The following is a 23,766-nucleotide window of genomic DNA, read 5'->3' as shown; positions in this document are numbered from 1 at the left end:
TGATTTCATAATCTGGTGCATTAGTGTCTGGATGAGTAATTGCGTGACCTTGGCCAGTGCGTTTAGCTCTCATTCGGTCTTCCATACTTAGAGGTTCTAGATTTTCCATAATTGAATTTGTTGAATCGGAATCACTAGAGGATTCTGATTTAATGGTTCGTTCCTCAACAATCTCTGTTTGAATGATTGGTGGTTCCGGGGGAAAGTTTAGTGGTTCAGGATCTACGAACCGTTCCTGAATATTCTCCGGATTCTCAATTGTGAGGTCGGGTTCAAAAAATGGATTATCGGAAATTTGAACTGAAGTACTTGGTCGACTGGATGATGATTCTAAAGAAAAATCAACGGCGGTTATATTTGCTAAATGTCTTGATCTAGTTACAGGTGGTGAACGTACAAAAGGTGGTGAACGTCTTGCTCGGTGCATTCACAGAATATCCTATTAGTTATAAAAATAATAAGAAAAACTTATATAAGCTATCCAATTAATAGACTTTTCTGATTTTGCCCACGTTTCGAATAGCCAAAAGATGCAGCAGAGGGGCAGGATTCGTTTGGTCTCAATATAATTGAGGACTGTTTGGCTCCAATAACCCGGTCCACGTACAAATCCAACTATTACTACGAACCAGAAAAATGTCAACGTCTATTAACTTAACCACTTAGATAATTTTCCTTTTCGTTTAAGAAATATTAGATAAGAAGTAGATAAAATTCTATGTCCTGTAACTAGAATGACGAGAAATAAGAGAGAAAAAGATTGCGCGTCGAAAAGTGTCGAAAAATGAAAAAGACGAAGAGTGGTTTGTAAACACGCGGTTAATCCAACCTTATAACTATCACTATCTTAAAATTAAAACTACAAATAGAGATCACTAATTGGAATTGTAATTGATACATAGGTAAACGGCGTCGAAAAATAAAAATAAGAAAATAGCGCGAAAAATGGCGTCGCAAAATTCTAAAGCACCTAAAACTTAGTCTAAGGAATAAGCACTTAAGGGATTTTACGGCAAAGCCTAAAAATCTGGTAGTATAAAAATAACTACGGCAAAAAAAACTAAATTTAATACTAAAAGTTGTGACTATAGTCTAAAAAAAACTAAAGGTAATAAAACTTAAAATATATTTTTTTTTAATTTTATAGACAAAATCTTAAAAATATAATTTTTTTTTTAATTTTTTTTTTTTTTTACAAATATAAATTAAGTGTGGGAAGGGGTCACGTGCTCATAGTCACATTCTGTATACATTACTTACATACATATGTAATGACTTTTGAGTGAAATGAATGAGGTCAATTGACCCCAGTGCCACACAAGTAGCTACGCCACTTGGGTTGAAGAGGTCCGTTTGTGGGCTGAAGAAAATGGAAGTGGGTGGCTAAATGATTAATTGAGAATGCTTTTAATTATCAAAAGGCAAAGAAATTTGAAGAATGGGAGATAAATATTCTCGTTTGTCAAGTGGGTGAAATTGTGATTGGGACACTAACACTTTTTTTTTTTTTTTTTTTTTTTTTAAACGAATTTTTTTTTCTTAAAAAAAACGTTTTTTTTTTTTTTTACAAATTTTTTTTTTAAACGAATTTTTTTTTCTTAAAAAAACGTTTTTTTTACAAATTTTTTTTTTTTTTTTTAAATATATATATTTTACAAGAACTAAAAAAACTTAATAAAAAAAAACTTTTATGTGGCGTTTCGCTTCGGCGTGTCCCCGGCAGCGGCGCCAAAAATACTTGATGTTGTAGGGATGGGGTACGAAATAGTATTATTTTTAGTACGAAATACTATTAAATATGCTACAATTTTACACAAGTTATTTATTTATTTATCGAGTGGATATACTTAAACCTTGCTACAACACTTATAGGCAGTGTACCTAATCGTATTATAGTATAGTTTTTAGTAAGTCCGGTTCGTTCCACAGGGAAAGCTCGAGAAGTTTAACGCACACAAAATAGAAAAATAGAAAAATATATATCTATAAAGTAGTAGTATTATTATTATATAAAAGGGGGGTTTTTACCGTTTAATGACCGGTTTGTCGATTTTAAAACTTTAGTCGCAGTTAAAACCAAATGTAAAATATTAAAAATAAATACAAGACTTAAATTAAAGCATAAAGTAAATAACGATAATGAAATTGTGAATAATAAAAGTGCGATAAAATAAACTTGCGATAATTAAAAAGTACGATAATTAAAAGTGCAATACAATAACAATAAAAATGCGATAATTAGAAGTGCAATTAAATATAAAATAAAGGAAATTAAATATGAAATAAAAGAATTATGCTTATTTAAACTTCCGTAATCATGATGTTCGACGTGTTGATTTTAGTTTTATGCCCATGGGTTAATTGTCCTTTGTCCTGGATTATTTAATATGTCCGTCTGGTTTTTGTCCATAACAGTCCATCAGTCATAAATATAAAGTGCTAGTGTCCTCGTCAAATTATCCTTATACCCGAAGTTAAATATTCCAACTAATTTTGGACTTAAACTGTAACAAGATTTTAATACTTTGTTTAGTAATTACACCAGGATGTCGACTGAGTGTAACCCAAAGTTTTAATATTTTGTTATCAATTATACCAAGTGTCCTTGTACATAATTTCACCCCTGTTTTAATTATTCTAGTGGCTATTAATCCATTCCCGTGTCCGGTTAGATGAACGATTATTCGTACATATAAATACCCCGCCCATCGTGTCCGATCGAGTGTATATGGTAATTTATAGGGACGCCCAATTGTAAATCTTTATATTAACATTAACAAACTATCATTTAGTTAAACAAATATAAAGCCCATTAATAGCCCATAGTCTAATTTTCACAAGTGTCGTTCTTTTGTCCAAACCCCAATTATGGTACAAAGCCCAATTACTCAATTTTAGTAATTAGCCCAACATCATGATTACTTCGGATTAAATAAGCATAATAATAACTTAGCTACGAGACATTAATGTAAAAAGGTTGAACATAACTTACAATGATTAAAAATAGCGTAGCGTTACACGGACAGAATTTCGACTTATACACTCAAAACATTCTCTATCATAATCTTATTATTATTATAATTTAAGATTAAAATTAAAATTATTATTATAATATTTATATTAATATTACGATAGAGAAAGATATAAGAAAAGAAAAAGATGTAAAAGGTGTACTCATATCGATCGAATTACATAGCCTTTTATAGGCAAATTATAAATTTGAATTTTCATTTATGACCCCTGAACTATGCTCAATTAACAACTTTTTATTATTTAATATTATTCTAATTATGAATTATTTAAATATTATATTTTATTCTTGTGCATAGTTGACTCGTAATTTTTACACCGTTGCGTCGAGCGTTGAGAGTTGACTCATGTCCCAGTTCCGGATTTTCGAACGTCCTTTCGTACAATTTTATATCGTGTACTTTGCGTTTTGTAACTTGTACTCTTGTCATTTTTAGACGTTCTTTATCAATAATTTGAACCTTTTTAATTGAATCTTGTACTTTTTAGCTTTTTGGACCTTTCTGTCTTCAATTCGTCGTTTTCGCCTTTTGTCTTCGCACTTATTTAATATAAACGAATATTACTTGAAAATGGAACAATTGCAACTAAAATCTTGTCTTTCTTGGGGGATAATGCAATGAAATATGTGTTCATTTTTAGCCTTATCACTTAGCATGACTTACTGTAATATAATCACATTGATCAAGTGTCATTATATTATACTAACTCATGCTTCAGTTCCCAACACTACTTAAAAAACATTCATAATTTAAACTCGAAGGTTTACAGAATATAGAAACTAAACAGTTTCCTTTATGATGTAATACAGATAATGCGAAGAGATAAATGATTTCAGATAAGAATAGTCATGAAAATATCTTCAGAAATATCGAGGGTATTTATAATGAAAGATACGATGATATCTTATAATTCTATAATCAAAATGTGATGAAGAAATTCATTCACAATGATTTAGAAAAATTACGAAAAAAGGTCTTCGCTAAAGATTTCATCAGAAACAGAATCATCTGGATTCTTTATGTACAAGTTTAGTCCTTGTGATTTGTTCAGAGTCTCCTTCATGGTTTGCTCAATTCGTTTTTTAGTATCAAAATTTTTGAGCTTTTTCAGCATGCCATTCTTTATTATCAAACTTTTGACTGTTAAGGCAGTCTTCAGTTTTCACTGCTTCATCAGCTTTTTCAAAACTCAAAAAACTGATTCATAGGCTAAAGCGCTTTTTTCAGAATTTCAGAATTGAAGTTCGTAAATCCGGGAGATAGAAGTTATACATATATATATATATATATATATATATATATATATATATATATATATATATATATATATATATATATATATATATATATATATATATATATATAATTGTTATCGTAGAATCGCTGAGAAATTTGAGATTATCGATTGATGCCTCCCGGTATTTGGTATGGTAATTATCGTTACAAGATGTCGGTGAGTTCATGATAAGACTTCAATAGATAAATATAGTGATTTGTCGGAGAGATTTAAGCCAAGGAGCAATGAGGTTGCTGGTACGTCTGCTGGTAATATGGTGGAATATAAAAGGTTCCCCGGTATCAATAAAAGAGCACGCATATATATCAAGGTTATAATAAGGTTGTTTCGAACGAAAAGTCGAAGTTGACTTGCTGGAGCTGTGACAAAACTGGCTATCTCGAACAGAAGTTGCAAAGTTATTTTCGGTAATAATAACACTAAAGGAATTAGCACAGCTACGTGTTAAAGGTTTACTCAGTTTTCGAGAGTTTTTTAGGTGCATGCCCATATGCATAAGTTCTTCCTTTCGTAGATAACGTGTGGTTGGATCATCCTCTCGATTGAGGTGTTTTCAAGATTCGTGAAAGGTTTGGACACAGATTGGAATTGTCAAGATACAAATGAGGTTTAAGATGAAATCAAGTGGCAAACTTGAAGAAACGTTTAGTTTCATATGTTATAATCAATATTTTAATTCATTTTAATTGTCCAATGTTAGTAGTCCACAGTTAGTAGTCCACAGTTAGTAGTCCACAGTTAGTAGTTCAATAATTCATATATAGTTTAATATATAATATTCGAATTAATTAATACGTATCGTGACCCATTGTATACATGTCTCAAATTCGATCACAACTCAAAGTATATATATTATTTTAGAATCAACCTCGACCCTTTATATGCTAACTCGAGCATTACCGCAATATAGAGTGACTTACGGTTATTCTAAATAATATATATAGATGACGTCGATATGATATGTCAAAACATTGTATATGTGTCCCAATTTATCCGACGATATTTAAAGTGCGTAAAATAAATAACAGAAATTAAATGACGATAAATAAAATTGCGAGAATTAAAATTGCGATAAATAAATTGCGATAAATGTAATAAGGAATTAACAGTTAGCTAGGATATTGTTACGTGGATTCTTAATAAAATTTCTCGTAGTTAATTTGTTTGTTTCTAACAAATTTTATTTTGTCAAATGTTTTCCTCATTATGCCACTTGTTGGATTCTGATAAGTCAAAATCCAAATATGAAATTGAATGAAAATGGTTATTTTGTGGTGAACGGATTCGTATATCTGTGGATGTAAGTAGGATAGTAAATGACTGTTGAATCAGATTCGAAGAATGTACAGTGTAACTTATTAATGTGAAATCTAAATATTTCTCGGGTATTACCTACCCGTTAAAATATTTTCACCATTAACAGTTTGTACAAAAGAATTTTTAATTACAATCTTTATGAAAACATATATACATATATATTTTCTTCAGATGTAATCATGGATTTAATGAATTAATATGATATTAATCTCATTTGCTTTTCGGTTTGAGCTAGAATAAATAATCTCTAAGACTTTAGAGATTACATAATCGCCATGTTCAGTGAAGATAATTGATATAGAACGATTATGTAGAATAAAGATAATCGATGTAGAACAGATATGTAGAATACATAATCTCTAAGACTTTAGAGATTACATAATCGCCGCCTAATAGTTCTCCAATGAAGTTACGAATCAATACTTCATCGTTGATTTTTATTAGTACTCCTTGGTATCTATGGTGCGTACGATGTTGATGCTCGTGGGACGGATTGTGAAGTTGAGGTTTGCGGTGCGGATGTGGTTGTTGATGGTACTGGTGCTGATGCTGGTGGTGCTGCTGGTACGAATGGTGCTGTCTGTGATGCCTGCAAGTTGTGCATCACATTTTCCAAAGTCACTACTCGAGCGCGAAGCTCGTTGACTTCTTCTATTACTCCGGAATGATTGGCGGTTCGGACGAGCGGATGAATAAGATCTAGAATTTGAGATAGTATATAATCATGACGAGATACTCTGGAAATGAGAGAGAAAATGGTATTACGAACAGGTTTTCCGGTAAGTGCTTCAGGTTCTTCGCCAAGAGGTGAATTTGATTGATGAAAAGGATCGCCTTCTTCTTGTCTTCATTGATTAAGTCGACTACGAATCCATCCCCAATTCATTCAGAATTGATGATGACTGATCGGTTGATCCATTCCGGTTACACTGTCTTTGGAGATCGAGTGGAAATTCATATCGGAATAGCTGTCGGAATCTGAGGAACTTGAACTAGTAGCGAGTTTCATCTTGCACAGTCAAATAAGGTATTTTCGATAGGAAATAGATTATAGGATTTAGTTTGGTATGCTTCAATACATATGTATATACAATACCAAAATCCCATAAGTCACGGAGGAACCTTCGGAAGCTGTCAGGCAAAGTTTATAGTAACAGATATGCTAAGATATGAATCTGTCTATACACTATCTACGCAATAAAGGTAGTAAGACGTGTCTAGACTTAGGAATGATAAGCAGGAAATTTTTCACTAGCAATGATAAACAAAACTTATAATATGCAGCTAAGGTCGAAGTCCAGACTTGCTAATGCATTCTAACGACTATCAATCAGACTCACTAATGCAAGACCTGGTTCGCTAAGACCACCGCTCTGATACCAACTGTGATAGCACGTGCTAATCCACCTGGACGAAGTCATCAACATTTGGTCCCATTGCGAGGTACTGTCCTAAGTATGCCATGAACGACTCCATGTAATATCTTTAAAATGAGCAATTGCACAATGGAAGATTTCTTTCATACCTGAGAATAAACATGCTTAAAAGTGTCAACCAAAAAATTGGTGAGTTCATAGGTTTATCATAAACAATCATTTCCATAATTTTAATAGACTACAAGATTTTCATTTCCATTTCTCATAAACATCATCTCATATCAGGCATTTCGCACTGCATAGAGATAAAAATCATTTATATGGTGAACACCTGGTAACCGACCTTAACAAGATGCATATAGAATATCCCCATCATTCCGGGACTCCCTTCGGACATGATAAATTCGAAGTACTAAAGCATCCGGTACTTTGGATGGGGCTTGTTGGGCCCAATAGATCTATCTTTAGGATTCGCATCAATTAGGGGCCAGTTCCCTAATTCTTAGATTACCAGACTAAAAAGGGGCATATTCGATTTTGATAATTTAACCATAGAATGTAGTTTTAATTACTTGTGTCTATTTCGTAAAACATTTATAAAAGCAGCGCATGTATTCTCAGTCCCAAAAATATATATTGCAAAAGCATTTAAAAATAGAGCAAATTAAACTCACGATACGATATTTTGTAGTAAAAATATGCATACGACGGAATTGAACAACGCAGGGTTGACCTCGGATTCACGAACCTATATCAATTATATATATTAAAACATATAACGATATGTAAACAAGCTAATATTATTAATATACTTGTTATATTAATAATTTATATGTTATATTAATGAATAAATTAATTATGATTATTTTATATATTTTATTATTATTATATCAGATTCTTAATAAATTATTTTAAATAGAATATATATATATATATATATAATATATGTCATTCATTATAATTTTTATATATTAATGCTTAAAATATTATATAATGTATTAAAGTTAATATTTATATATATATTTATATTAAAATATGTTTTATATAACTAATACTTTATTTGGTAAAATAATATTAATAATATAAAGTTGTAATATTTTTATAATAATAATACTAATAATAATAATAATAATAAATAATAGTATTGATAGTAAAAATAATGATAATAATAATGATAATTCTAATAATTCTAATAATAATAATAATAATAATAATATATAGAAATCGTAATAATAATGATATAAATGTTAATCTTAATAATAATAATAATAATAATAATAATAATAATAATAATAATAATAATAATAATAATAATAATAATAATAATAATAATAATAATAATAATAATAATAATAATAATAATAATAATAATAATAATAATAATATCAATAATAATAATAATATTTCATTTTTAAATCATAACTTAATTATAGATTTTATCATTTTCACAATAATATTTGTTTTAATAATCTATATATAATTGATCATAACCTTAACTAATAATTATATTCACTTATTCATAACCAAAATCATAATCATAATAGTAATTTTAATAACGTTTAAATTTTCTTCATTTATATAATTTTTATGTAGAGATGTATAAGTATGATTTACCCGATTAAATATTATAACTATTTTATTTATATAACTTTAACCATCCTATTATGTTTAACAAGTTTCATAATCGTATTCATATTTTATTTTTAATAATTATAGTTATAGTGGAGTATATATATACATATACATATACTATAATATAAAACTTAAGGGTTTGTAGTTTATACCCTCGGTTAAATCGGATGCGAGAGACGAGTATTGGTTGCACTTGGGCCCGATACAAATTCGACAACACTTAATAATAAGTATAAAGCGGATAGTTTTCTTGGGCCATAAGAATATTCTAACAGCCCATTAGGAGTAACAAATTTGTTGGGCCTTGCAAAGAGTTTAAGCCCAAAAAAAAAAACACCTCGATGCCTGTTTTATATCATCCAGTCCCCTATTTTATTTTCTTCCACAGCTCGGTTCATCCCTCCCCCATTCATACGATACCCCCAACATCCAAGATCAACTCCCAAAATATTAAGTCACAAATTCAATTGAACTCGTTTCCTAGACCCACTCTTAAGAAGTTCTGTGAAAGAAATCAAGGTTGATAACAACAAAAATTTTCAATTTTGTTAAGAACAGTGGCGATGGTGATGATGAACATGAAAGTCAGAAACTGAAATCAAATGAGTATCAGGTATAGATTTCTTCATGAAAAGTGCTTAGAATCTCCCAAAGATCACTCGTAATTAATCAATTGTTCCAGAAACACCATATAGTTCATGAATTGAAAAGTTGACCGAAAAGCTTTAATCATTGACTTTGAAATCTAGAAATCTATGATTAATTTCATATCGATTTAAAACATCACATAGCTTGAGTGAATGAGAAGGAATCAAAATCTGTATGTATTTCATTCTGAAAGTCTCTGTATTACTCCAGAGACTGAAACGAGTTTGAATATTCAAACGAAGATGAAATTGAATCAATTAGTTATGTATCGATTGTTGTTTACACTTTCTGATGATTTGTGACTGTTATGTTATTGTTATTGTTAATTACAGCAGCTACATGAATGATATTAGCAGAACTTACAGTTATGGCTTGGTGTTGGTGATCAAAGAAAACAAGAAACTATGAGCAAAGGTAATGATGGTTGTTGTTGTGGTGGTTTTGTTACGGATGAAGATGGTTGTGAATGGTTGAGATGAAGGTGGCCGTATGATGGTTATGGGTTCAATCAATATAGGAACAGAAGGTAGTCGATCGGTGGTTTGGAGATGGTAATGGTTATGGTTTGATCTCAGCTGGACTTCGATTAACAGAGACAGAAAATATGTAAACGTAGCAAGAATTAAATGATAATGAAGATGGTTTAAATGTTTATGATACTTGATGCAAAACAGAAAAGTAAATACAGTGACCAAGGTGTTCAGTTTATCTTTGTGATGGTGTTAATCATTCATGTATATAAATATATAATTTAGAATGTAACTACAAACCAAAATAGTAATCATCCGTGAATCAATTCTCAATATTAATAATAATAATAATATAATAATAATATAATATAATTTAAAATTTAAAACGTGTGAATTGTTAGCCGTCGTCTATTACGGACTGAATTTCGTACTTCCTTGATAATCTGTGACGGATACAAATACACAGAAAAATCCCATATTTTTAATTTAAATATTTTTAATTATTCTAATCAATATTGTATTAAAACCGGTCATTAACTTGTTTAAAATTATTAAATAAAAATTAAATAAATTATTAGTCTCAACCCCAAGTAAAACGTTCTAATTGTTAAAATTTAACAAATAGCTTCTAAATATAATTTTAATAAGCCTATAATTTATATAACTCATTTTCGGATCACCGTTTATTTTTAAATCATATAAGTTCGTTTTAAACTTGTCTAAATATTAATCGAAACTTCCAACGAGTATTACAATCATTTAATATTTATTTTTAATATACATTATTTATATATAGATATATAGATATGTTTTAACTAATAATTATTATAATATCCTATTTTTATTTTATTTTACATAAATAAATTTTAATAGCAATAACATACAATATTTGAAATTATATTTCCAATTACCATTTATATATATATATATATATATATATATATATATATATATATATATATATATATATACACACATATCTATTTACAATTAGTTGTTCGTGAATCGTCGAAACTGGTCGAGGTTAAATGAATGAAATAAAATAGTTCAAAAATTTTGAGACTCAACATTACAGACTTTGCTTATCTTGTCGAAATTATATAAAGATTAAGTTTGAATTTGGTCGGAAATTTCTGAGTTGTCACATAAATCTAAAAGAAAATGCAGTCGTTGGTTGGAATATGTGTGACGACGCGGGAATTTCTGACTAAATTTAAACTTAATCTTTATATGATTTCGACACGATAAGCAAAGTCTGTAATGTGAGTATCAGAATTTTTGAACTGTTTACATGGATAACATTTACCCTTCGACTATGTCCGATGATTCTCGAACGATTGTGTGTAAATAAATATGTATGTATATATATATATATATATATATATATATATATATATATATATATATATATATATATATATTAAATATTCAAATGTGTTATTATATAAAATAAGTATTACATAATTAATAATATGCAAGGTTAGTATATTAAATGTAATTACAAGTTAAGAATTAGTTGTATTAGTAATATTATTGTTATTTTCAATACTAATATTAATATTAGTATTATTAGTATTATTATTATCATTAATGTTATTATTAATATTATTATTATAAACATTATGATTAATAAATATCATCATTCTTGTTATTTATAATACTATTATTATTTGTATTAATAATATTAAAAGAATTATTATTATTAATATATATATATTTATATTTATTAATTATTAATATTAATATTAATGATATATAAAAAAGGATAGTACACAGACAGTTTCCAAAATCAGTTGCAGATCACTCTCAACTTTTATCAATTTTTGTTCTTGTCTACAATTTGTTATCTATCAATTTCAAGGTACATTACAGAATAAAATTTATTCCTTATATAGATATATGCATTTGAGAAAGATAGAAAACCAAAAATAAGCTCGACACTCTGTTCATTCATCTTTTTCACCATATTTTGATTTCGAATGAATTTCCAAAATGTAATAATGCAGTCTTGTTAGGAATCGTCTATCTAAACTATCTGTAAGTTTTCAATCTTCAATTCTTTCTATCAATTTCTAATTTGAGAGTCAAAGTTTTGGTTTTCAAAGTCAACTAAGTGTTCTTGAATCAAATTCAAGTTTGTTTTGATATCTCTAGTTAATTTGATGATCCATAAAGATTATAGGAATGATTTGCAACACAATTCATGTTGTAATCATAACCTATAACACTCTTAATCTAAAAATCAATTTTTGAGTTCTTGAGTTCTTCACAGTAATATACACTAACATAAATTTGAAACAAATTTCAAAAACTAAAAATGCAGAGTTGTTAGGAATCATTTACTTAAACTTCCTGCAAAATCTCAAGTTCCAATTCTTAATAACGAATTCGAATTTGCGAGTCAAAGTTAAATTGTCAAAAGTCAACTGTTTTGTTCTTGGAGAAATTAGAGCTTGTTTTGATGTTTTAAGTTAAATTGATGATTTTGATAGATTTTAGGAATGATTTGAAACATGTTTCATGTTGTAAAGATTGTCCAAAACGAACTCAAAATTGAAAACAAAAATTTTTTTTTCTAGCTACCAGCAAGCAGTAGGATTTTTTGTGTTTTTTTCTCATTTTTTTTTTATATCATGAACACATTTTTTTTTGTTTCATGTTGTTTACAAGTCATAAATGAAAACTCGTTCGATTGTTGTTGAGTTTTTACCCCCGTTTGATTTTAAACTTGGTGAAGAAGATGATGAACTAAGATGAAAGAAATACTAGATATATATGTTTGGGTTGCCTTATATGTCAGAAAAACATGGATGGCAGAATGGTTAAGGGTGTTAGTGGGTGGGGGAGAGGTCTCGAGTTCGAGCCCTGTTTAGGGCAGTTTTTTTTAGAAAAGCTCTTTGAAGGTAGTTCTCATTTCTAAAATTGATATTATTATTATTATTGTTATTATTAGTAGTAATATAATTATTACTATTATTATTACTAAAATAAGAATTTATGATCATTTAATAGTATTGTTATTATGATTGTTATTATTAGTATATTATTATCACCATATAAGTATGATAATCATTATTATCATTATTATTACTAGTATCATACTATTAGTATTATTATTATTACCCTTAGTCAGGTATTTCTACGATTATTAATTTTGCAAAACAAAAGATATATATGTAAATATATTAAAACATAAAATATACTAATATTACATAAAAATTATGTTTCAACTAATATTATTGATATAACATTAATTAAATATCAAATAAGTATCATAATATATTATAAGAATAATTAATACATAACAAATATATAAACTTAATTGATTTATACTATAATGTGTTAATACTTGATATAGGTTCGTGAATCCGAGGCCAACCATGCATTGTTCAATGTCGTCATATATATTTTTACTACAAAATACATTATAGTGAGTTTCATCACTCCCTTTTTAAATGCTTTTGCAATATATATTTTTGAGACTGAGAATGCATGCGCTTTTATAAATGTTTTACGAAATAGACACAAGTAATCGAAACTACATTATATGGTTGAATGATCGAAATCGAATATGCCCCTTTTTATTAAGTCTGGTAATCTAAGAATTAGGGAACAGACACCCTAATTGACGCGAACTCTAAAGATAGATCTATCGGGCCCAACAAGCCCCATCCAAAGTACCGGATGCTTTAGTACTTCAAAATTTATATCATGTCCGAAGGAGGATCCCGGAATGATGGGGATATTCTTATATATATATTGTGAATGTCGGTTACCAGGTGTTCAATCCATATGAATGATATTTTTGTCTCTATGCATGGGACGTATGATTATGAGAAATGGAAGTATGAAATCTTGTGGTCTATTAAAATTATGAAAGGATTATTTATGTTAAACTAATGAACTCACCAACCTTTTGGTTGACACTTTAAAGCATGTTTATTCTCAGGTATGAAAGAAATCTTCCGCTGTGCACTTGCTCATTTTAGAGACATTACTTGGAGTCATTCAGGACATATTTCAAAAGACGTTGCATTCGAGTCGTTGAGTTCATCAAGATTATTATTAAGTCAATTATAGTAAGATATATTATAAAATGGTATGCATGCCGTCAACTTTCGATGTAATGAAAGATTGTCTTTTCAAAAACGAATGCAATGTTTGTAAAATGTATCATATAGAGGTCTAGTACCTCGCAATGTAACCAAATGTAATGTATTCGTCCTCGTGGATTAGGACGGGTCGTTAGAATATGGACACACTAGATCAACTTGCACCGCACATTATGATCTATCAGAAGGTACACAAAAGTCAAAGTCTAAGTCAAAAACGAAGGCAAAGCCGAAGGGGGTGGGAAAGGGGAAGGGGAAGGGAAAACGTGAAGACTCATGCTTAGCACAATTTGAATCGACTTACAATTTGAGTGATGATTAGCTTCTTCTTTGTGTTTTAAATGTGTTTAACTATCATGGATTATAGGTATGTGTGTTTGTATGTTGTGTGTTTAATTGTCATGTGTTTAAGTCTTTGTAGTTTAATAATAAGTTATGTATGTTATATACCTGTAATTTGTGTTATTTGTTGTGTAATAAATGTAGTATGAGATAATATCTAATATTTGTTGTTCAAATTAAATTTTATTTCACTAAATTGGATGGCAGGGTACTTTGGAATTACATAACTCGTCAGAAAACACAACACATAATAGTAACACAGTAAACATAAATAAAAAACTACTCAAAAGTAGGATTATGTTGTCTAACATAATCCTAAACATAGAAATATTCAAACATTTCTCTATATTCAAGTTGATACTGTCTTTCAGTTCGACCCCTAAATTCATGTGCACCTTCGATTCTGTTAGTCCTACGACTTAATCTTCGCCATATTGCATTCCATTTACGACATGGTTGCATAAATGAGGACCATTTTGACATTAGTCGGTGCATCATTTGATTTACGCTTAGACCTCTTTGGTTATAACTAGTCGTAATCAACGACCAAAACTTAACACGGTTGAATCTCTTTGGATGTTTGGAAAATTCAATCCAAGAAGAACATAATTTTAGATCATCACTTAAAACAGAAGCAGATAAACTAGACATTTTATGAGTAGACAATGTAAGATTAGAAGAAAGGTTGTGTATGAATTAAGTAAAATGTGGGAGTATTTATAGTCGTAAAACAATATCAAAAACCTTATCTAAAATCCAAAAAATCTTATCCAGTATCAATAAAATCTTATCTGATATATCTTATCCAAAAAAAATTGTGCTTTTATGCTTAGTCGACCCAGATATTGGTCGACAACAATGCAACTATGGTTTACTATTGCTAGTCGAGCAAGTTTTGGCCAACAAGTCGGTCGACCTCAGGGTCGACCATCTTATTGAAGTAGTTGACTAACAATTAGGCGAAATGTTGGTTGACCACCTTAAAAACTATCTTGGTCGACCAGGTAAAGGGGTAGTCAACCCAAATGCTGGTCGACCTAATGGTCTAAATAGACAAAACTTTTTTCTTTCAAAAAGTGTATTTTGGAATAAAACTTTAAAAAAGTGTATTTGGGCGAATTTCCCTACATAAATGCCTTCAAGTTATCAGTAATGTATTCCTATAATTTTAAGAGTAAATGATCTGAAAAGTTAACTTAAGTTATCCAATTTGACAATCAAGGTAACTCCCAATTTTTCTAAGCCCGAATAGAATTTCAATTTTATTTTTGCTCAAGAAAAGGACTACAATTTGAAAAAGTGTTAAATTGGGGTAATCTTCGTCAAATTCATTAACGATCGTTAGTCAAAAATACATTGTTGGTCCATGAAGTTTCTAAAAAAAATTGCACCAAAATGTGATTAAGTATATCTTTGAAGAATTATACACCAAAACCTCATCAAATACTGAAATCGATTCATGAACAAATGACGGTGATGAACATGAAGATAAAAATTGATTTTTTGATTCAAAGAACTTTAGGACATTATCACATCACCAATTATGTTTCAAATATTTCGCTTATCACTCGTTGATCATTACCTTAACCAAAAACAACTTGTACACTTCGAATTCGATCATGAAAATTCGTTTGACTTTTTATCCGAAATTTTGACCGTAAAATTCGTGCTCGATTCTTCCAATTAAGAGCTGCGAATTTGCAGGTAGTTATACGAGATAATTTGCAACAACTTTATATTTTTACATTTTGCTGTAACATTCCAGATTGCTCCGGATCTCAAATCGATCACGATGAAGATGAATGAAGAACTAGAGATCAAACACTTCAGAGTTTTTGTTGTTAACATAAATTGATGATAAGGAAGCTTAGGAATCTGATCGAATAACTCCAGTCTGCTGAACGAATGATCAATGAAGGTTTTCAAAATTTGAAGATGATAAAGTTTACGTGAAACAGTAACAGTAGCAAGATGATGATGAAGGACTTTTGGTGAAATTTTTTAGAAACTTCACGGACCAACAATGTATGTTAGACTAACGATGTTAATGAATTTGACGAAGATTACCCCAATTTAATACCTTTTCAAATCGTAGTCTTTTATTGAGCAAAAATAAAATTGGAATCCTTTTCGAGCTTAGGAAAATTGGAGGTTATCTTGATTGTTAAATTGGGTAACTTAAGTTACCTTTTTGGGTCATTTTACCCAAATTTTAATTGGTTGATTAATCGTGTTTCTATCGGCACACTATATATATATATATATATATATATATATATATATATATATATATATATATATATATATATATATATATATATATATATATATATATATATATATATATATATATATATATATATATATATATATATATATATATATATATAGTGGTAGGATCAAGGGGGAAATAACCAATCGGGGGGAAGCGGGGGGAAGTAACCATTCGATTGGATCGCGAAACGGTTGAAGAAAAGGAAGATCGATTGGAACTTATGGCTAACAAACCCACCCACAAAGTGCTATATCATGATGGCAGTTTGTAGTCATTTGCTCTAGGTTATCCTCTCGACACCCTAGCAGCTATAGTGAACTGTTTACTATTTTTTTTTCAATGTATATTTCATGAACTAGTTAGGTATTATATCTGAATGTATCTATCATGAGAGGCTGCCATGCAGCATGTAACTTGTTTCATATAATGAAATACTAGCTTAAGACCCGTGAATTCGCGGGATTTTTTTAAGGGTTAATCAGTATTAATAGGGTTATCTGAAATATTTTGTTAGGTTGATTAGAAAACAAAAAATTATTAGAAGTAACTTCTCATATGCTTCATAATCGTAAAATGGTGTAAAGGTAGTTGGGTCCAATAGCGTTAGATATTGTACTATAACTTTTTTCACTCTCTCCGATCTATCTAGCATCGTTAAATAGACATTCCGGTTTATGATAATAATTAAATTTTTACATAATTGTATAAAATGATTTGAAAGATCATATACATAAAAAAAAGACTTGAGCAACTTCTAACTTGTCTGACCCATTTTATCACAGACCTGTTTCCCTTTAATATTTTATTTACTTGAATCATTTGATAATAATTCACTACCCAAATCAAGTTCGACCCATAAGTAGATAAAAGGGTTGAAATTGACACTTTTAACGGTGATGGTATGATTTTGCAACTAAGTTGATATTGATCGCGCATAAGGCAAAATCATGAACTATTAGGGATAATACAAATGCAAATACAAATAGTATTGTCAAAGATTGTTCGGATTATATGCACGTTATGTGTGTATATACATGTGTGTGTGGTAAGTAGCATTGTGTTATACTTATAATTTGAATATAATTTGAGACATATACAAATTGGGTTGAATCTTCCCTGGATGAATCCCAATATAAAGCTCCCCTTGAATCTTAAGTGCGTTAACAAAAGTCTTTTTCGAGGATATCTTGGAACTTTTTCTTTGATGCATGTTGTACATTCAAGAACAAATAAATCACTGAAACAGAAATTGAATATTTTTAAAAATATATATGATGACCTTCAACATGTAACGACCCGTCCTAATCCATCTGGATGAATACATTACAATTGGTTACATCGCGAGGTACTTGACCTCTATATGATACATTTTATAAACATTGCATTCGTTTTTAAAAGACAAACTTTCATTACATTGAAAGTTGACGGCATACATACCATTTCATAATATATCCAACTATAATTGACTTAATAATATTCTTGATGAACTCAATGACTCGAATGCAACGTCTTTTGAAATATGTCATGAATGACTCCAAGTAATATCTCTAAAATGAGCAAATGCACAGCGGAAGATTTCTTTCATACCTGAGAATAAACATGCTTTCAAGTGTCAACCAAAAGGTTGGTGAGTTCATTAGTTTATCATAAACATTCATTTTCATCATTTTAATAGACCACAAGATTTTCATTTCCATTTCTCATAAATATACGTCTCATACATAGAGACAAAAATCATTCATATGGATTGAACACCTGGTAACCGACATTAAAAAGATGCATATAAGAATATCCCCTATCATTCCGGGACATCCATCGGACATGATAAAACAACATCGAAGTACTAAAGCATCTGCTACAACGGATGGGGTTTGTTAGGCCCAATAGATCTATCTTTAGGATTCGCGTCAATTAGTAGACTGGTTTACTAATTCTTAGGCTACCAAGCAAAAGGGGCATATTCGGCTTCGATCATTCAACCATAGAATGTAGTTTCGATTACTTGTAACAATTTCGTAAAACAATTATAAAAATTTCGCATGTATTCTCAGCCCAAAAATATAAAGGGTAAAAAGGCAAATGAAACTCACAATGCGATATTTTGTAGTAAAAATATGCATACGACGGAACTAAACAATGCAGGGTTGGCCTCGGATTCACGAACCTATATCATTTGTTTATATATATTAACACATATAGTCGCAATTGAACAGCTTTATATATTATATCTTAAATTATGTATTATATATATTTAATTTGTGCATATATTTAAAATGACTAATATTTATATAGTTATATCAATATATATATATATATATATATATATATATATATATATATATATATATATATATATATATATATATATATATATATATATATATATATATATATATATCTTTAAAATACCTAATTTGTTAAAAATGTTAATATGATTAATACCTACTTATATGTAATATTACTATAAGTATATTTTTATATCAATAATAGTAACAAAAGGTTGTATTTGTTTATAATGGTAATATTAATAATAATAATAATAATAATAATAATACTAATAATTTAATTAATACTAATAATAATAATAATAATAATAATAATAATAATAATAATAATAATAATAATAATAATAATAATAATAATAATAATGATGATGATGATGATGATGATGATGATGATGATGATGATGATGATGATAATATTAAAAATGATGATAATAATAATAATAATAATAATAATAATAATAATAATAATAATAATAATAATAATAATAATAATAATAATAATAATAATTTTAGAATACAACCTTTGAAGAAACAAGCTTCTAATAAAAATACGCCACTGCTCAGGCTTGAACCCACGACCTCTCGTTCCCCTCACACACTCCTAAACCAACTGAGCTATTTCTACTTTTATTCGTAACATAACTATTTTCATCCCGTATTCTGTTTCTTATTTCATCTTATATGTTATCATTTTTGTACTACTTCATCATCGTGTCATCATTCATCGACACCATCATTTATACAGTATCATCATTCATCATCTTAGTCTTTTTCATCATGGATCACCATGGTCATATCCATGCCTCACGTAATTATTATCAAAATAAAAAAAAATTATACCAAACATCATTATATGACCCATTATGGTCTGCCATAAACTTCCACTTGCATTTTTTTTATAAAGTGTTGTAATATTTTATATCATCAAGTTGACAAGACTCAAATAAATATGGGATATAGCTTCCTTCATCTATTGTACACGTATCATCATATTATTCTTGTGATGACCCGGGAATTTCTGACCAAATTTAAACTTGAATCTTATATGATTTCGACACGATAAGCAAAATCTGAAATGTTGAATCTCAAATATTTTGAAATGTTTTCATTTATGCAATTACCCTTTGACTGTGCCAACGATTCACGAACACTTGTTTGTAAATAAAAATGTATATGTAAATATAATTATAAGTATATATAAATATATATATATATATATATATATATATATATATATATATATATATATATATATATATATATATATATATATGTATATATATATATATGTATATGTATATATATATATATATATATATATATATATATATATAATTTGATTAATATTATTATAGCTAATAAGATTAATATTATTATTTAGTAATTAAATGTAACAATAATTATTATTATTGTTAATAATATTATTATTTATTATTACTTGTCATTTTATTAATAACATTATCATGAAAAATATTATTATTAATAATATTAAAAATACTAACATGTTCATACTTATTAAATATCAAAATTTAAGGAATTTATATATACATACATATTTAAACAAGTTAGATAAATATAGTTATAATATATCTACAGCTATATATATATAACAAATAAATAAATAAAGACAGTTATAATAAATATATATATATATATATATATATATATATATATATATATATATATATATATATATATATATATATATATATAACAGATATGTATAAATATGTATATCAGATAAATAAATGAATAAATATTGTACGATCCCATCTCTGAAAAATCTATCAATTTGTTTTTACATTCTTGTTGTTACTCCAATCTGTTACAAGTCGAATTCCATAGTACCAATCAGCTGAATAATTGAATCAACTTTATTCTATTTTATTTAAACTTTCTGTTCCCTTTTGTCTAATTAAGAAATCGTGAACCAATTTTCCTGTTTAAGTGATCAATTCAATCAACTGGTACCTCATTTAACTTACTATCAATCCGAGTAATCACCAACAACATTTGCAGGCTCCACTTAAATCGAATTTTATTCAAAACACATGAAGAACACCATCGCCTGCCCTGTCCTCTAAACCAAATCACAATAACTCGATTCGGTAATGATTTTCAAATTCCTTAAATGTAATTATGTTTGGAATCTGTTGTTTAATCTATCTGAAAAGTTTCAAAACGCAGATCATTCTAATGAACTCAAATTTCGAAAGTCAAAGTTAATTTCAAAAAGTCAACAAATTTGTTCATTGAGAAATTCGTAATATTGTTAGTGTTTCAGATTAAATTAAGAATGGATAAAGATTCTAGGATTTATTTAATGTCTACTTCGTGTTGAAAGTTTTGTCTAAAACGAATTAGAAATCGAGAAGTGATTTGGGGTTCATCAAAGGAGTACAGCGACGGTTCCAGCCCATTTTTTTTTCTTCTTTTGATCAGTTTGGTGTTTATTGCTCATAATCATATCTGAACCTGGTGTTGATCCAGAAACTAAAATAATAATTGATAGATAACAATAACTTGAATCTCTGGTCTCTGTTCGATCAAAAGGAGATAGAGGAAGAAGATGAGGGAAGAACACATGAATGAGTAATATATATTTGGAACGTGTATTTAATCAGAAAATGGGCATAGCCCAGACGGTTTAGGATGATGTCAGGTTTCGAGAGGTCGGGGGTTCGAATCCCTGGAGTGACAGTTTTCTTTTTGGCCGAATTTTATTGAAGGTTCGTGAATCCGAGGCCAACCCTGCATTGTTCAATATAGTCATATGTATTTTTATTACAAAATACATTAGGTGAGTTTCATTAATCCCTTTTTAAATGCTTTTGCAATATATATTTTTGGGACTGAGAATACATGCGCTGTTTTTATAACTGTTTTACGAAATAGACACAAGTACGTGAAACTACATTCTATGGTTGAATTATCGAAATCGAATATGCCCCTTTCTATTAAGTCTGGTAATCTAAGAATTAGGGAACAGACACCCTAATTGACGCGAACTCTAAAGATAGATCTATCGGGCCCAACAAGCCCCATCCAAAGTACCGGATGCTTTAGTACTTCGAAATTTATATCATGTCCGAAGGAGGATACCGGAATGATGGGGATATTCTTATATACATATTGTGAATGTCGGTTACCAGGTGTTCAATCCATATGAATGATATTTTTGTCTCTATGCATGGGACGTATGTTATGAGATATGGTAATATGAAATCTTGTGGTCTATTAAACTGTTGGAAATGATTATTTATGTTAAACTAATGAACTCACCAACCTTTTGGTTGACACTTTAAAGCATGTTTATTCTCAGGTATGAAAGAAATCTTTCGCTGTATATTTGCTCATCTTAGAGATATTACTTGGAGTCATTCATGACATATTTCAAAAGACGTTGCATTCGAGTCGTTGAGTTCATCAAGATTTTTATTAAGTCAATTATAGTAAGATATATTACGAAATGGTATGCATGTTGTCAATTTTCGATGTAATGAAAGACTGTCTTTTCAAAAACGAATGCAATGTTTGTAAAATGTATCATATAGAGGTCAAGAATCTCACGATGTAATTGATAGTGCTATAAATGAACATATATTTAGTATCAATATCCTTCCGATATGACAAGTTTTCAGTTGCAATTGTTCCATTTTCAAGTAATATTCGTTTATATTAAATAAGTGCGAAGACAAAAGGCGAAAACGACGAATTGAAGAAGGAAAGGTCCAAAATGCTCAAATGTACAAGATACAATTAAAAAGGTTCAATTTATTGATGAAGAACGTCTAAAAATGACAAGAGTACAAGTTGCGGAACGCAAAGTACACGATATTAAATTGTACGAAAAGACGATCGAAAATCCGGAACCGGGACCTGAGCCAAGAAGAAACGCCCGACGCAATGGACCAAAAATTACGAGTCTGCTATGCACAAGAATATAATATAATATATAAATAATTATATTAATTATTTATATTTTATATTTATAATTATATTATATTATGTCGGCAAGTAAAATGCCAAAACTTGAGCTGGAAAACAAGCCCATGCAAGTTGCATGGCAAATACACTAAACCTCATGCAACTTGCATGGGGATCAAAAATCCAAAAAGTTCTATAAAAGGCAGTTTTCTGGCCGAATTGTTTTACCACACCAACACACCCATAACATAAGAATAATAATACTCCGTATAATATAAATATATATATATATATATAGTATAGATTAGTGTTATATTAGATTAGTTTGGGTTATGTAAAAGTTATTTTTACGGGTTTTAAAGTCGGAGCTCTGTCCGTGTAACACTACGCGATAAATAATCAATGTAAGCTATGTTCTCCTTTTTAAATTAATGTCTCGTACTTAAGTTATTATTATGCTTATTTAAGACGAAGTAATCATGATGTTGGGCTAAAAATATTAAAATTGGGTAATTGGGCTTTGTATCATAATTGGGGTTTGGACAAAAGAACGACACTTGTGGAAATTAGACTATGAGCTATTAATGGGCTTTATATTTGTTTAACTAAATGATAGTTTGTTAATGTTAATATAAAGATTTACAATTGGGCGTCCCTATAAATTACCATATACACTCGATCGGACACGATGGGCGGGGTATTTATATGTACGAATAATCGTTCATTTAACCGGACACGGGAATGGATTAATAGCCACTAGAATAATTAAAACAGGGGTGAAATTACATTCAAGGGTAATTGGTGTAATTGTTAACAAAGTAGTAAAACCTTGGTTTACACGCAGTCGATAACCTGGTGTATTCATTAAACAAAGTATTAAAACCTTGTTACAATTCGAATCCCCAATTAGTTGGAATATTTAACTTCGGGTATAATAATAATTTGACGAGGGCACTCGCATTTTATATTTATGACTGATGGACTGTTATGGACAAAAACCAGACGGACATATTAAATAATCCAGGACAAAGGACAATTAACCCATGGGAATAA

Source organism: Rutidosis leptorrhynchoides, chromosome 8 (assembly GCF_046630445.1).
Source record: "Rutidosis leptorrhynchoides isolate AG116_Rl617_1_P2 chromosome 8, CSIRO_AGI_Rlap_v1, whole genome shotgun sequence".
Taxonomy (NCBI): domain Eukaryota; kingdom Viridiplantae; phylum Streptophyta; class Magnoliopsida; order Asterales; family Asteraceae; genus Rutidosis; species Rutidosis leptorrhynchoides.
The sequence above is the reverse complement of the archived record's forward strand: the minus strand, read 5'-3'. Positions refer to the sequence as shown.